The sequence below is a fragment of the Arachis stenosperma genome, chromosome 3 (assembly GCF_014773155.1).
Source record: "Arachis stenosperma cultivar V10309 chromosome 3, arast.V10309.gnm1.PFL2, whole genome shotgun sequence".
NCBI lineage: Eukaryota > Viridiplantae > Streptophyta > Magnoliopsida > Fabales > Fabaceae > Arachis > Arachis stenosperma.
This window is the reverse complement of record NC_080379.1, coordinates 112805429-112822174: the sequence shown is the minus strand read 5'-3', so window position 1 is coordinate 112822174 and position 16746 is coordinate 112805429. Positions and strand designations below refer to the sequence as shown.

Here is a 16746-nt window from a genome sequence, read left to right as displayed (position 1 = left end):
CAAGGTTTAGACCTTCCAGATTCTCTTGAATGCCACCATCAATTCTAGCTTATACCACGAAGATTCCGATTAAGGGATCCAAGAGATATCCACTCAATCTAAGGTAGAACGGAGGTGGTTGTCAGGCACACGTTCATAGGTGAGAATGATGATGAGTGTCATGGATCATCACATTCATCAAGTTGAAGAACAAGTGATATCTTAGAACAAGAATAAGCCGAATTGAATAGAAGAACAATAGTAATTGCATTGATACTCGAGGTACAGCAGAGCTCCACACCTTAATCTATGGTGTGTAGAAACTCCACCGTTGAAAATACATAAGAACAAGGTCTAGGCATGGCCGAATGGCCAGCCTCCAAAACGTGATCTAAGATAGCATAAAACTCTCCAAGATGAGAATACAATAGTAAAAGGTCCTATTTGTAGAGAACTAGTAGCTTAGGGTTTACAAAGATGAGTAAATGACATAAAAATCCACTTCCGGGCCCACTAGGTGTGTGCTTGGGCTGAGCATTGAAGCTTTCATGTGTAGAGACTTTTTTTGGAGTTAAACGCCAGCTTTTGTGCGAGTTTGGGCGTTTAACTCCCATTTTTGTGCCAGTTCCGGCGTTTTACGCCAGAATTCTTGAGCTGACTTGGAACGCCTGTTTGGGCCATCAAATCTCGGGTAAAGTATGGACTATTATACATTGATGGAAAGCCCAGGATGTTTGCTTTCCAAACCAATTGAGAGCGCGCCAATTGGGTTTCTGTAGCTCCAGAAAATCCACTTCGAGTGCAGAGAGGTCAGAATCCAACAGCATTTACAGTCCTTTTCAGCCTCTGAATCAGATTTTTGCTCAGGTCCCTCAATTTCAGCCAGAAAATACCTGAAATCATAGAAAAACACACAAAATCATAGTAAAGTCCAGAAAAGTGAATTTTAACTAAAAACTAATAAAAATATAATAAAAACTAGCTAAAACATACTAAAAACATACTAAAAACAATGCCAAAAAGCGTATAAATTATCCGCTCATCAGCAGTTCATTGTGGTCATTCTTCAACTCCTTATTTTCTTGTTCACATTCATGTGTAGGCTTGAAGACATGAAAGGTGAGTTGTGCATCATGTATTCTCAATATCAACTCTCCTTGCTCTACATCTATGAGTGCTCTGGCAGTAGCTAAGAATTGTCTGCTCAAAATGATCAGATGAAGATAGCTTTCTTCCATTTCAAGAACAATAAAATCTATGGGGAGGAAGTACTTTCCAACCTTTACCAATACATTTTCAACTACTCCTACTGCTTGCTTCTGGGTCTTGTCCGCTAGTTGAAGGATTACTTCTGTGGGTTTTAACTCATTGATCTGCAACTTTTTCATGAGAGATAAGGGCATTAGATTTATGCTTGCTCCTAGATCACAAAATCCTCTATCAATCATTATGTCTCCTATAGTACATGGGATATGAAAACTCCCTGGATCCTTCTTCTTTGAAGGTAACTCTTTCTGTATAAGGGCACTGCTTTCCTTATTCATCACCACTGTTTGTCCACCCTTTAAGGTACTTTTCTTGGTTAGCAACTCTTTCATGCGTTTGATGTATGATGGCATCTGTTGAAGGGTTTCAATGAAGAGAATGTTGATGTGGAGAGATTTGAATGTATCTAGGAACCTATATTATGTCTTCTCTTTTCCACAACCTCTAAGTCTCTGAGGGTATGGTGCTTTCGGCACATAAGGTCTCAGGACTTCCTTCTTCATTGGTTCCTTCAACTGTGTGAGATTAATTTCTTGTTCTTCCCTTTCTACATTGTTCTTTGACACCTTCGTGTCATGCTCTGAGATCTTGTAGAATTCTTCCTCCAGAATCTCTTCACTATTTAGAGTGATTGCCTTGCATTCTTCCCATCTAACATTCTTGGTCTCTCCTCTTGGGTTCTTCTCTGTATCACTTGGGAAGCTGCCAGTGGACTTTGGAAATTGTTGAGACAGGTATCCTACTTGAGACTCAAGCTTCTTGATGGTCTGTCCTCGACTTTTCATACTAGTCCTCACTTCATCCTTGAATGTTCTGTTATCTTGAACCTCCTGGTAAAGGTTTTCAAGCATGGCCTCAATCCGGGATAGCCTCTCCTCAGATGGTGAATTGGAAATTAGATGTTGAGGCTAGTTATTTTGGGTTGGGTATGGTGCTGGGAAAAATTGTTTTGTGTGGCTTGATATGGTTTTTGGTTGGAGTGTTGGTAAGTAGAGTTGTTGAAGTGGTTAGAGTTGTGAGGTATATGATCTTGGCTCTGGTTTTGTTGATTTCTCCACCCAAAATTTGGGTAATTCTTTCAACCAGGATTGTAGGTTTTAGAGTATGGATCATGGGCTTCTCTTGATGAGTTTCCAACATAATTGACTTGCTCCCAGCCACTTCCTTCTTCTACATTCGACTCTTCTTGGGATGGTGATTGAGTGTGGACTGCTGCAACTTGGTTTTTCTCCATCTTCTTGGTGAGATCTGCCAATTGCTTAGTGATCATCTTATTTTGGGCCAGAATTACATCCATGTGATTCAGCTCCATCACTCCTCTATTGTTGCCTCTGTAAGAGGCATAGAAATATTCATTATTAGCCATTGTTTCAATGACATCAATGGCTTCCTCTACTGTATTTTTCTTGTTGAGAGAGCCTCCAGAAGAGTGATCTAAGGCTTTCTTTGACTCTTGTGACAGCTTTTCGTAGAAGATATGCAGTTGTACCCATTCATTAAACATGTCAGGGGGGCATTTCCTTGTTAGCTCCTTGTATTGCTCCCATGCTTCATAGAGAGTTTCACCATCTTGTTGCCTAAATGTTTGGACCTCAGCCCTCAACCTATTGACTCTTTGAGGAGGGTAGAACCTTGCCAAGAACTTGTTTACCACATCTTTCCAAGTTGTCAAACTTTCCTTAGGGAAGGATTCTAGCCACTTTGTTGCCTTGTCCCTGAGGGAGAAGGGAAATAACAGCATCTTGTAGGTATCTGGTTGGACACCATTAGATTTCACTGTATCACATATTCTCAGGAAAGTGGTTAGATGTTGGTTGGGATCTTCTTGGGCACTTCCTCTAAAAGAACAATTGTTTTGCACAAGAGTAATGAGTTAAGGATTTATCTCAAAGTTATTGACATGAATGGTTGGTTTTAGAATGCTACTACTACAGTTTCCTGGGTTTGGATTGATGTAAGAGCCTAAAACTCTTCTCTCATTTCCAGCATGATTGCCTGCACCTTCTCTGGCATGATTATGCACCTCTCCCTCATGGCGGTTCTCCATATCATCCTCCATATTCATATCTAAGTCCTTCTTTTCTTCCTCTGCACAAATAGCCTTTTTCCCTCTTGATTCCCTCTTTAGTCTAAGAAAGGTCCTCTCAGGTTCACTATCAAAGGAGGTTGAAGTTTCTCCTCCTCTACCTGTCATGCACTCAGCAAACATAGACAAACAGCAAGTGAAAAATTCACTAAAAATTATAGTTAGCTTGGTTAGTGCAATTAATCAAACAGTTAGTGGATTAATGTGCTCAAAATAAAGAAATACAGAAGAACAACTTAAAATTGCAGAAGATAAAAGTAAACAGCTGAAATTGAAACTTAATTAACAAAAGAAAAGAAAAATGTTCAATCTAGTTATTCTCCAATTTAATCATTGTCAATACAAAACCAATCCCCGGCAATCGCGCCATAAACTTGATACACAAAAATTTGTCTCTCAACAGATTTCCACCGGCAAGTGCACCGGATTGTCGTCAAGTAAAAACTCACAGTAGAGTGAGGTCAAATCCCATAGGGATTAGTTGGTTGATCAACTTTAATTAGAGAATTGTTCTAGTTGAACTGAATCAGATTTTGAATTTAGGTTGCAGAATGTAAATTGGCGGGAAACTTAAAGTGCAAGAAATTTAAATAACTGAATGTAAATAACAGAAATTAAATGGCAGAAGGGAAATTACATGGAATTAAAGTATAGAAGCTTAAATTGCAAGAAATTAAATGGGAATGGGGTTTGTTAAGCATAAATGTAACAACAGAATTAAGAGGATGGGTGAGATCAGAAATGGGAAGTTCATTGGGGTCAGGAGATGTTATAATCCTCCGGATCAAGTTCATTTTCATCTCTTCCTCAATCAATGCATTCATTAATCTCCTTGGAAATCTTAGGTGAATGGATCCCAATCCCTTGGCAATCCACTCTCTCTAAGCTTGAACAATTGCCCAATTCCTTGATTTAGATGCTCATGGGAAGAGATGAAGTATGGTCACTGATTATACCACACACATTCATAGATAAAAGTATTGGTAGGATTACATGTCACTATATCCATCTAACCCCCAACCTAATCCAATGTGAGAAAGAATTCAAGCATAATTCTCGGATTTCTCTTCCAAGCCTATCACATAACTCAATTACATTCAATTTCTTTCGCAAGACAATTGAATGATTGAATGAAGAACAAAATTTTTCTAGTAGATCAAGAGAAAAGATAGAAGAAGAATGAAAACTAGTATTGATCCATTGAATTACAACAGAGCTCCCTAACCCAATGAAGATGGGTTTAGTTGTTCATAGCTCAATTCTAATCAAAATGAAAGAAAAGTATAGAAAAAGTGCAGAAAATACAAAAGAAATGATTGCAGAGTCTAATTCTAAATCTAGTTCCCAGTCTGCCAAAAGCTCCTTCTAACTTAAACTTTCTGCTATGTATACACTTTCTTCAATTGGTCTTCAAGTCTTGGACGTGGGCCTTGGCCTTTTGTTGAAGTAGATTGAAGTGGATCTCGGTGATGTAGAGGAGAGAGATACTCAATTGCATAGTTCTGGTATCAATGTTGGGGTCAACGTTTTTAAGCAAACGTTGGGTCAAACGTTCTTTTAAAGAAAATGGATTCTAGGTGTTTCAAGCAACATTTGACTCAACGTTGGGGTACCAACGTTAGCCTGTTCACGCGTACGCGTTGCCCACGCGTAGGCGTGAATGGTCGATTTTGCCATTCCACGCTTATGCGTTCCATATGCGTGTGCGAGGTTGGAACGAAAATGCACATCCACGCGTACGCCTCATCAACGCGTACGTGTCACTGCAAATTCCCCAACTTCAAAGTTTTGAATAATTATCGCAAACGTTGGACTCAACGTTGGCTTGGTAACGCTTCTTCCAACGTTGGTCTGCCCACGCGTGCGCGTCACCTACGCATGCGCGTGGATTGTCAAACTTCACGCTCACGCGTACGTGTCCCTTACGTGTGCGCGTCAATGCGATTTTCTCAACTCCAAAATTGAACCTTGTATCGTGAGCGTTGGACTTGGCGTTGGTTTGGCAACGTTCCTTCGAACATTGGCCTATCCACCCGTGCGCGTCACCCACGCGTACGCATGGATTGTTTTTTTCAATTTCCAGATAGTAAAACGTTTGTGGTAACGTTGGTGTACCAACGTTCTCTCCAACGTTGGCACCAGAACTTTTTACAGTTTTGCATTGCTTTTCCCCCAATATTTGAGGCAACGTTGGTGAGCCAATTTGTGCCACCAACATTGCTTCCTCTTCTTCCTTCCATGGCCATTCTTTCTTGCTTTCCATGCTTCTTCCTTGCTTCTTTTCACCTATCATCGACCAATACATGCATCAAAGCTTTGCCAGATTCACAAGAGTTTGCATCAATCTTAACACACAAGTAAATAGATCATGAATTTCATGAAAATGCATCAAATGAATGAATCAATGGTATGCATGAACTTTTCATCTAAACACTTATTGCTCAAGAAAGTGCATAAAACCTAGTAAAAACAAAAGAAAAATGCTAATGAAGCTAGCCTAAGATGCCTTGGCATCAGTAATTTAGGGTTGTTAGTTGGTTTTAGGACCAATTATGTCCACTTGACTTAACCCTCCGATGTTAGAGGATGACTAAGTGGAACTAACCCTTTGCAATTATCATGTTGTGGTCAATGACCTAGATAGGAAGCCTTGACTCTTAATCCTTTTTAGGAGTGTCTTTTAGCATTTATACTTCTTTAGTTGTTAGCTTTATTTTCTTGCACATTTATATTTCTTGTTCATCATTCTCAAAACCCCCAAAAATATCTCATAACCAATAATAAGCACACTTCCTTACAATTCCTTTGAGAGACGACCCGAGGTTTAAATACTCTTGATTTTTATTGGTTTGACTTAAGTGATAAACAAATTAAACTTTGATTTAAGTGACAAACTGGTGCACAAAATTGTGATCTCTAACAATGGCATTCAACTTGGTATGCGCATCTACTAACTCAATACTTTCTTCACAACTCCGCACAACTAACCAGCAAGTGCACTGGGTCGTCCAAGTAATAAACCTTACGTGAGTAAGGGTTGATCCCACGGAGATTGTTGGTATGAAGCAAGCTATGGTCATCTTGTAGATCTCAGTTAGGCTGATTCAAATGGTTATATTGGTTTTCGAATAATAATAATAAATAAACAGAAAATAAGGATAGAAATACTTATGTAAATCATTGGTGGGAATTTCAGATAAGTGTATGGAGATGCTTTGTCCCTATTGGATCTCTGCTTTCCTACTGCCTTCCTTCAATCCTTCTTACTCCTTTCCATGGCAAGCTGTATGTAGGGCATCACCGTTGTCAATGGCTACATCCCATCCTCTGAGTGAAAATGGTCCAAATGCTCTGTCACAGCACGGCTAATCATCTGTCGGTTCTCGATCATGTCGGAATAGAATACATTGATTCTTTTGCGTTTGTCATCACGCCCAACAATCGCGAGTTTGAAGCTCGTCACAGTCATTCAATCCCTGAATCCTACTCAGAATACCACAGACAAGGTTTAGACTTTCTGGATTCTCATGAATGCCGCCATCAATTCTAGCTTATACCACGAAGATTCTGATTAAGGAATCCAAGAGATATGTGCTAGGTCTAAGGTAGAACGGAGGTGGTTGTCAGTCACGCGTTCATAGGTGAGAATGATGATGAGTGTCACGGATCATCACATTCATCATGGTGAAGTGCAACGAATATCTTAAAACAGGAATAAACTGAATTGAATAGAAAATAGTAGTAATTGTATTGAAACTCGAGGTACAGCAGAGCTCCACACCATTAATCTATGGTGTGTAGAAACTCCACCGTTGAAAATACATAAGTGATAGTGGTCCAGGCATGGCCGAATGGCCAGCCCCCAAAATGTGATATGAATTCGAAAATAGGGAGAAGGACCTGGTCTAAGGACTAGGCATCCAAAGATGTGGTCAAAAAGACACCAGTACAATAGTAAAAAGTTCTATTTATACTAGACTAGCTACTAGGGTTTACAGAAGTAAGTAATTAATGCAGAAATTCACTTCCATGGCTCATTTGGTGTGTGCTTGGGCTGATCTTGAGCTTTACACGTGTAGAGGCTTCTCTTGGAGTTGAACACCAAGTTGTAACGTGTTTTTGGCGTTCAACTCTGGTTCGTGACGTGTTTCTGGCGTTTGACTCCAAAATGCAACATGGAACTGGCGTTGAGCGCCAGTTTGCGTCATCTAATCTTGGATAAAGTATGGACTATTATATATTGCTGGAAAGCTCTGGATGTCTACTTTCCAAAGCCATTGAGAGCGTACCATTTGAATTTCTGTAGCTCCAGAAAATCCATTTCGAGTGCAGGAAGGTCATATTCCAACAGCATCAGCAGTCCTTTGTCAGCCTTTTATCAGAGTTTTGCTCAGGTCCCTCAATTTCAGCCAGAAAATACCTGAAATCATAGAAAAACACACAAACTCATAGTAAAGTCCAGAAATGTGAATTTAGCATAAAAACTAATGAAAACATCCCTAAAAGTAGCTAAATCCTACTAAAAACTATCTAAAAACAATGCCAAAAAGCGTATAAATTATCCGCTTATCACAAACAAATTAAGCTTTGATTGAGGGTTGTTTATCAGTTTGGATCTATACTTCGACGAGATTATTTTTGTGAAAATTCCGAACCGACGATTTCTCTTCGTCAAGTTTTTGGCGTTGTTGCCGGAACGCCAAAAATATTTAATGTACATATACAAATATCATAAGGACTTTTCAAGTTTGTAATGGGACTAAGGTAAAGGATGCATATGGTCAAGTGAGCTTGAAATTTGAATCTTTGATTAACTTAAACTCTCACCTAATACATAACAACCTATACAATTCAATTGCAAACCTAACTACTCATTATTCACTTTTTCACACACTCATGCATTCTTTTCAATTCACATCCCATATGCATTATTTTTATTACTTTTCTTCGGGGCATTTTATCCCCTTCTTATTGATTTCTTTTTTCTTTATCTTTTTTTTTACCAAAATCATAATATATATACTAAAACATCAATGTATATGATTTTCATACTAATACATGAGTATATACCCAAATTCTCAAGATTTTTCAACATGAATAAAACACCCAATTTTATCTACCAATGTTTTCCGGCTCTCACCACACTTAAAATTACTCAATCTCACTAACTTAAGCTAATCAAAGATTCAAACTAGGGACATTATTACTTTTCCTCTTATAGCTAGTGATGTGCTTACTCAAGAACAAAAGGAAAATTAATAGGCTCAAAATGGTAAACAAAGGTAAATGAAATGGTAGGCTATTTGGGTTAAGTAAGGTATAATGAAGTGATGACCTCAATAACATAAATGCATAAATATACATCAAACAATGGACATATAGAATTAAACAAACCAAAGATTGCAATCATAGAGAAAAGAGCAACACACAAGAATGAAATAAGAGGTTAAATGATGTAACCACACAATTAGGCTAAAAAACTCACAGGTTGTGTGTTCTTTGCTCAAAAATCATATTTCACAATGTATAAATCATGCAAGTCTCCATGAAGAATTTTAACTCAAATCAATTTGAATTTGAATGCCCTATATAAAAGAAAGTTTCTTGGAAATTTTATTAAATTGACTAACACTATATATATATATATATATATATATATATATATATATATATATATATATATATATATATATATATAATATGATTGGATGGAAAAAGTAAAAAGTCCTTAATTCATTTTCTAATTTCAATCAAACCAAATTATCAAGTGTATAGGAAATCAACTAGGTGCAATCATCACATCATCCAAATGACAATCATAACTAAAGGTTAAAGAGTATATGTACAAACCAAAATTGAAAGAAAATGTAAAGACATGTATCACTACAATATAATACTAGGTTATGTACAAGAAAAGTTAAAAGATACAATGAACTAAAAAAGTGCAATAAACTAAATAAAAAGTTTTCAAAAGGATAAAATATGTAAAAAGCAACTAAAAAGCATAATAATAAAACTAGACAATAAGTGTTCGAAAATAAAAATTTTCACCCAAAATACATACATTGCCGAAGTCGAACGACCTCCCCACATTTAAAATCAGCACCATCCTCGGTGCTCAGAATCAGACGGAATGGAAAGAGTCGTCACAGGCATCACCTCCACCGTCAGTTGTTGGTCTCGTGCCTCCTCTGGCTCATCATGCTGGACCTCCTGATAAACCCCAAATTTGTAGTTTATCTTCTGTTGAATTTAGTGGATTTTATCAAATTTTTCTATATTTATTCAATGAAATAGCATAGTTTTGTAAATTCTCCTTTTTTTTGTGCTTAAGAGTGAAAATATACTTTTTAGGCCTAAAAATTGATAAATTTAATTCACTTTAATTCCATTCGATGCCTTGAAATGTTTGTTAAGTGATTTCAGATTTAGAAGGAAAATATTGGATTGAAGGAATGAAGAAAAAAACATGTGAAAGTGGAGAATTCATGAAGAAATGAAGTTTCGCATATTCGCCATGTGAGGCATACGCGTGAACCACGCGTACGCATTACAAGGAGCACGTGACCTCATTAATGAAACACGTTGGGGGCGATTTCTAGGCTGCAGAAGCCCAATCCAACTTATTTCTGAAGCTATTTGAGGCAGAAATCAAGAATGGACAAAGGGGGAGAAATTAGTGTAGCTTAGGACCATGTTTTAGGATAGTTTTCTAGAGAGAGAAGCTCTCTCTTCTTTCTAGAATTAGGGTTCTTAGGTGAATTTTCCCTTTAATTTCAGATTTTATTTCTTGTTTTAGTGTAGTTCTCTTTACATTTTCTTGAGTAATTTAATTCTCTTGTTTTCTCTTGTTAATTTCTCTTTGGAGCTACTATTTAGTTTTGAACACTCTTGTCACTTTCAATTTCCTTTAATGCATTTTGATGTTTTATATTTCTTGATGCTTGTTTGAGTTGTTATTGTTAATTTTTTGCATTGGGTAGTTGTAAAATTTATTATTTCTTGCAATTTACTATACTTTTCTTTTATGCCTTCCAAGTGTTTGACAAAATACTTGGGTTAGTTTTAGAGTAGATTTTAAGTATTTTTGGCTTGAAAAGAGAAATTAGGTGATCTTGAGACATTAATACCCAATTTAGATTGGTGATATAGAGTTGTTAGTTAATCTTGTTTCCATTGACATTACTTATGTATTGGGATTAACTAGGCATATTTGACTTTCTTCTAATGTTGAAGATAACGTAATAGGCTTTAGCTCTTGATAATTATTGTGTTATGATTAATGACTAGGATAGAAAACCTTGATTCTCAATCCTTGCCATGAATGCCTTTCTTTAGTATTTGTTATTTTTAGTTGTTTGGTTTATTTTATTGTCATTTAATTTCTTGTCCTCTTATATGCAAACCACCCCTTGAACCTCATAACCAATAATGTGCATACCTCACTGTTATTCCTTTGAGAGACGACTCGAGATCTATACTTTCGGTATTTTTATTGGTTTACACTTGTGACAAATAAATTAAACTTTGATTGAGGGTTAATTGTTGGTTCGGAACTATACTATCAACGGAATTATTTTGTGAAAAATCTTAACTGACAGTTTCCTTCTTTCAAGTTTTTGGCGCCGTTGCCGGGGAATTGCAATGTGTGCTTGTTATTAGTTATTGTCCATATGTGAATATTGTGAATATGTTTGCTTTTTGTTTTTTTTTGTTAGTTCTTGCTAGTTTTAGGAGTTGTTTTCTTTGTTTTCACTAGTTTTTATTTTTATTTTCTCTTGTTACTATGAATTCTTACTCTTTTAGCTGTGAGTTTGGTTTAAAACATGTTGTAGGAAATAAAAGCTTCAATGAGGGTTTGCATCAAGGAATTAAAAATCAAAGGTGGGAGAAGCCTCAAGCATATGGATACTCTTCTTAGCAACAACCTCCTCCGGTTTCTTATGGGTATAATCCAACTCCTGATGCATACCAACCTAATGGATGTGGTGAACCTCATTGTGGTTGTCAACCACAACCACCATATACCTATAACCCCCTCCTCAACATAGCATTCAACAACCTTACTCACAAGCCCCTTACCACCATTCACCTCCATATGATCCTAACCTATACCCACCATACCAACAACCATATGAACCATATTTAGAGCCACCACCAATCCAACATCAATACCACTACTCACAAGAACCAATAATTCGATATACACCACCTCAAGACTCTCACCAATACGAACCACCTTCCAACTATGACACCTCTCCTCCAAACAATGAACCCTCTTTCCCACCAATGCCCACATTGGATGAATTGCTCAAACCCCTAATGCAAGAACAAAAAGATCTCTATTCTCATCTTCAAAAGCAAGAAGAAGAGGATCAAAAGGAGCTAAAGGGGATAGAAACCATGATGGACACCATAACTGAAGCTGTTAACCGCATAGCCTCCCACCTACGCTCTTGCAATCAAGACACTCCCATTGACAAATGTGGAGGATCAACTAAACAGCATAGTGAGGAAGTGAATTTGAAGTTTCAAGGCAAAGAAGAGGGGTTGAAGCAAGAATTACATCAAGAGGAGAAAGTTGAGATAATTGAGTCAGAAGGAGTAGTTGAAGAATTAAGAGAGGTTGATCAAGAATTGGACTCAATCATTGATACGTTCTTCTCCTCACTAACAAATCACCTCGAAGATCCTATTGAACCATCTTCCCTTGAGCTTAAAAGCTATGTTTAGGAGGGTGTGCAACCTCCAAAGCATATGGTGAATGACAAAGAATTGGAAGAAGGTGAGCAAGCAACAAATCTGCATCCTGATGATGATTTCACACCAACACATGATCCTTTTGAATTTGAGGAGTCTTCTCCCACTAAAATTGAGGTTGCTGTTGAGATAGATTCTATATTACCTCCAAGTTGTGACATGAAGGATGGAGAAGAGTTAGAAAAGGTTGGTAAGGAAGTGACTGAATGTGAAGAACCTTATCAAGAAGTGGACATGGAAGATGCTTGTCAAGAGGCGGAGGTAATCAAGGAAGAGCACAATGGAGTAGGATTTGCAAGACCAATTGAAACATACCTTCCTAATTCACCATCACCCATTACATCATTCAAGTGGGTAAATCTCTTATCTCTAAGCTTTCTTATTCCGCTTGAATATGACTTACTTGAAACGAATGGTTAACTTTAAAGATTGGTGTAGTACTCAATTGAAAGGATCTAGAGGAGAGCTTTGGTGTTTACTTGAGAATTCGGATCACTTACCACCTGGATGGAATAATGATGATCAGCTTGAAGACGAGTGTAAAAATAAGATATGGGATCCCGGATTACAACATGAATGCCAACTTTGGGAGCTCATATCTTTTGAAGAACTTGATCGAAGCTTGGTGAAATTGGTTGAAAATTCTGACAACCACTTGAATATCATACATTCTTGGAAATTCAAGGATGAGTACAAGCACAAACCACCATGACAAGGAATTTCTCATTTGTCTAACTTAAGGACTTTAAATAAAAGTGTGAGGTGGGAAACACCCCACCATGGTAACCTCTTTCCATTCTCTTGTAGATATAATCAATAAATGAATTGAGTTGCCATTGTTAGGTAGTTTCTTACTTTAATATATCTCTTGTATATATTGTCTCATTTGTTAGTTTGTTTGGGTAGATTTATGCTTTGAGTTGTAGGTTAGTTGTTTCGAATTCAATCTTTGTTTGAATTGCAAAGTTTTGTTTGAATTGCCTAGTATAGTATTTGAAAATTTTTTCAAAAACTTAAAGTTTTTATTAGGATAGAATTTTGGTTGGTTTCTAGGAATGTAAATAGTAGGTGGAAGTGCCCTATTTTTATTTTATGTTTCTTTAAAAAAAAAAGAGCTTGTCACGTGTACGCCTGACTCACGCATACGCGTGACCCCGAAAATTCACCATGCGTAAATAGTGCCAAAGCCATGCGACAACACGGCCTGGACAGTGAGTTGTGCCAGGACCGTGCTGGTAAGGTGCGAGGCGAATGACCTCCCCCACGCGTACGCGTCTCCTACGCATATGCGTCGCTCTGCAATCTTCGATCCTGAATGTTTTATGCGAAGACTGTGCCATCGCACGGTCCAAACAGTAAGTTGTGCGCGTAGGGTATGGGAACTGTGTGTCTAGCATAATTTCCTTCCACGCGTACGCATCAGATTATCTTTTCCCTTGCCACTACACGTGCCAGATGCATACGCGTCGATGCCTATTTTGCCCCTTCCATGCTTAAGCGTGATCCACGCGTTCGCGGGAGTTTGAATTCATTAACCCTCATGCGGAGAGCCCTAGCTCACTCGCGTCCCCTTTTTACCCACCTTCTTCTCCAACGTCTCTTTCTCTGCCCCTCTACAACTTCTACATCCTCCATTGCTGATCACCACTAACCTCTGCCACCGTACTGATCACCACTACGGCCATCTCCATTGCCATCGGCATCCCCATCTCCAACCACCTCCTTCTTCCCTTTCTCCTCTTTTCTTCTTCTACATTTCCCCATTCCTCTATCTTCGCAACACTAACAGGGCTCATTATTCCCCTGTTTCTACTCTCTCTACCCACCGTACAACCCCACTACCGCCTCTGGGCTTGCACCATTACTGCACCCACCTCTTCACCCTTTTAGTTCCATTTATGTTTCTGCTTCCCTTACAGGGTCCATTCCCTTTGCTGTTTTTAATTCTGCTTACCTTTGTCAATTTATCTTCTGTTAGTTTAGTTTAGTTGTTGTCAATTAGATTAGTTAGAGATGCATGTTTAGTAAGTTTTAGGTGGTTAGAGAATCTGTACTGGATAGTGAATTTAGGATTGATTTTTGGTTGTTACTACTGTCTGGAATGGATGATTCTTACCTTGTTTTAATTGAGTGATAATGGTTGTAGTCTTACTATGTCAAATTGTATATTGTTGCTGATTGCCACTTCTGATTGTTGCTGCTCGATTCATATGAATTGATCCTGATTAGTGCTGATTTGATTTTTATTGACTTCATATGGATTGTAATTTCTGTTTGTTTGAATTCGAAAATGCCCTATTTACTGCCGGAATGCTGCCGAAATTTTTCAAAATTAGTGCATTAATTAATTTCGCTTTGTTAATTCAGTTGGTTATTTGTTGCTTTCATTTTGTTTTGTTACCAACTCAATTAATAAATTGTTCAGTTAGTATTTCCATGTTCTTTTGGTTTCCTTACGTACATTGCTTGATTAATGGCAACAAGGAGCTATTTGATGAATTTCTGTGCCAAATAGACCCTTGTTGGCCAATTGTTTGTCAATCATCTCTATGGTTTAAAATTTTCAAGTTAGGTCAATTACTTTGCCTCAATGGTTTGATTTCAATTCTTTTCTTCGATCATTGAAGCCTATGTTTTCTAACTTATCAATTTGCCCTAATCTTGTTACTTTTTAATTGAGGTTCTTTAAAATTGTTTAATTGGTGCATTTTCACTTTTGTAACCATTTGAATAAACTTTTGGTTTTCAATGAATTCTGGGTTACATTAAGTGCATGTTGCAATCTTTTCACATTAATTTTTATAATTTAGTGATCAAACACAATGATGATGGATTGTGTCTTTCTTTTGTGCTTACTTTGCCTTATTCATTTCATTATCAATGCATACATTATACAACATGAATGTGAGTTTGCTTGTTCGTGCCTATTTTTGAATATTTTCTTAATTTAAGAATCACATTTGCTATGCAATTAACACTTAACTTCTCTCTTTTTTTTTTTAACTTTTAGTTTGACTAACTTTTTAACCCTTCTTTTTAATTTTCTATTTTTAAACTAACTCTTTTACTATTCTTTTAATACATAGCATTTTGTTTCTTAATGGATAAGCAATTTGAATACCTTTACACACAATTACTTGGGATGTGAATTCTGATTGATTTTGAATTCTATTTTCATTCCATTCCAAGTTAATTGTACTTTTAATTACTCACTTCATGCTTAAGACACTAATTCCTTTGTTTCTATTTCTTGTCTACCTATTATATCTTTGACTTGCATGTCCTATCTCCTATTTGATCTCCCTTTTTCTATGAATACTTTTCAGGATGACTGATAGAAAAGGGAAAGACAATGCCAAAGCCAGCTCTAGTAAAAGGAAGATAGCACAGTCGTTCGCTGCAATAGCGGATAAATTTTAGTTTGAAAAGCAATTTATTGCAAAGGAGAAGGCTAATCAGAATATGCCTTCCTCTGACTTAGTTAAGTTTGCCAACCTCTATTGTGAATTTAGGTTTCCGTACTTTTTGGAAAACTGGAACCATCACATGGAGAGAAAGCTAAGAATACCACCCGAAATGAGAAAGTACACTGAACATCAAATTGAACAGTGGGGTTGGGTATTTGTGGATAGGGAGTTGGTAGAAGTGAACTCATCATGGGTCCAAGAGTTTTACTGCAACTATTATTACACGACCCTTGATGCGGTTCAGCTTCGGGGCAGACAGATTCTAGTCACAGAGAAAGCAATAGAAGAGATCCTCCATTTCTGGCCAAAAATAGATGATAAGGATGGTTTTCATAGGGGTGAGGAGGCTATTAAATTGATGGATTTTGATTGAAATGCTGCCCGTCGTACCGTAGCTATTCATCCTGATGTTCCATGAGCATTCAAAACGTCAAAGCCGACTCCACGGGGAATCAAGATTGATTATCTCAATGATGAGGCTAGGTTGTGGCAACAGATACTGAGCAACTACGTCATGCCTAGCACTCACGAGTCAGAGGTGCCAGCATATATGGTTATTCTTATTTAGTGTGTCTTGGAAGGAAAGGACCTGTATCTTCCAAGACTCATCAGGAGATATGTGTCCCGAGTACATGTTAGAGGCACTTTCGCATTCCCATGTTTGATCACTCAGATGACTCGCCAGGCTGAATTACCTTGGGAGCCTCAGGATAAGAGACCACCGGTTGCCGACCGCAAGAAGGTTATTCCGCACAGTAAGCGATTAGGACCTCTAGGCCGTAAAGCACCCACTACTACTCCTACAAAGGCGGTCACATCCTCAGCAGCACATGCAAGACCTTCAGCACCTTCTATACCAACAACACTATCATCTACATCACAGTCGATCTACCACCTTGTGCAGCCCTTCTTTGAGCGCCTGCATCAGATGGAGCGTCGCAACAGGCGACATTATGCACATTTGAGGCGGATTGTGATTTCTGGCGGCACAGACATTCCTTCTGAGCCCAACACACCCTCAGAGCATTCTGATGAGGAGGAGGCCCAACATGAGTAGCCAGTAGAGCCACAGCCACCTGCAAAAGATGGTGGAGATGGTGGCGACGATCCTTCTCACCCAGCTTGATTTGGTGAGCATCGAGGACGATTCTAACATTTAAATGTGGGGAGGCCGCCTCATCATTAGAG

General features: G+C 37.9%; 1 non-coding gene across 1 annotated transcript; it reads left to right on the top strand.

The window, feature by feature from the left end:
* Positions 1–2747: 2747 nt before the first annotated feature.
* On the top strand, positions 2748–2851 carry LOC130971158 (small nucleolar RNA R71). Its single transcript, XR_009082393.1, has one exon. It is a non-coding gene; the product is annotated as a small nucleolar RNA R71 (small nucleolar RNA).
* The last annotated feature ends 13895 nt before the right edge of the window (positions 2852–16746 follow it).